Here is a 672-nt window from a genome sequence, read left to right as displayed (position 1 = left end):
GCAGGAATGGGATCTGGAGCTTTAGATCCATGGCACAGGCCTCTACCCCTTGAGCTAAAGGAGTAAATGAAAGCAGCAGGAGGCAGCTATCCTCTGTGAGCCAGCCAGTGGTTGGAGACATGACATGTTGCCAGTAGTTTACCTATTTATTTGCTAGACAGAAAAAGAATATTAGGAATCAGGATTTGGGAATCCTACACCTGAGTTCAGAAGGCCATGGGATTTAGCTATTTGCTGTACTATAGTTGAGCACTTGCATTTGACAACACGAGTTCTGATAAACAAAAGGGAAAAGTGAACAACTCATAGATATGGCATATTAAGGATACAGGATTTGCTTTAAACTTTTTTTAAACTTCTTTCTACAACCTTGTCTATAAAACAAAGGCTACAACATCCTGTCTTCTTAGAAGCCAGTGGCACCTTATTCAATAAAACTATAACTGTATACACAGAATTATTTAAATTTCTTTCCAGTAGATTGCTCAACCTCATTTAGACCAGTTTATTTTGTTGTAAGAAAAAGGGTAGCCCCTCACAATATGCTTGTACCCATGTTTCCAATGAAGAGAAGGGTAATGGGAAGATGTATAACCATACAACTGTGATTGTCCTTAGAAATTTTAAACATGGCTTTAAACTGGCTCAGCATGTATGTTTGTCTAAACTTTG

The 672-nt window shown here is 38.2% G+C and overlaps 1 protein-coding gene across 1 annotated transcript in view; it reads right to left on the bottom strand.

Moving 5' to 3' along the window:
* Window positions 1–672, bottom strand: part of AZIN1 (antizyme inhibitor 1) — a 21,439-nt gene that overhangs the window by 12,456 nt on the left and 8,311 nt on the right. The window lies entirely within an intron of this gene.

This window comes from Phaethon lepturus, unplaced genomic scaffold (genome assembly GCF_000687285.1).
Source record: "Phaethon lepturus isolate BGI_N335 unplaced genomic scaffold, ASM68728v1 scaffold44509, whole genome shotgun sequence".
Taxonomy (NCBI): domain Eukaryota; kingdom Metazoa; phylum Chordata; class Aves; order Phaethontiformes; family Phaethontidae; genus Phaethon; species Phaethon lepturus.
The sequence above is the reverse complement of the archived record's forward strand: the minus strand, read 5'-3'. Positions and strand labels throughout refer to the sequence as shown.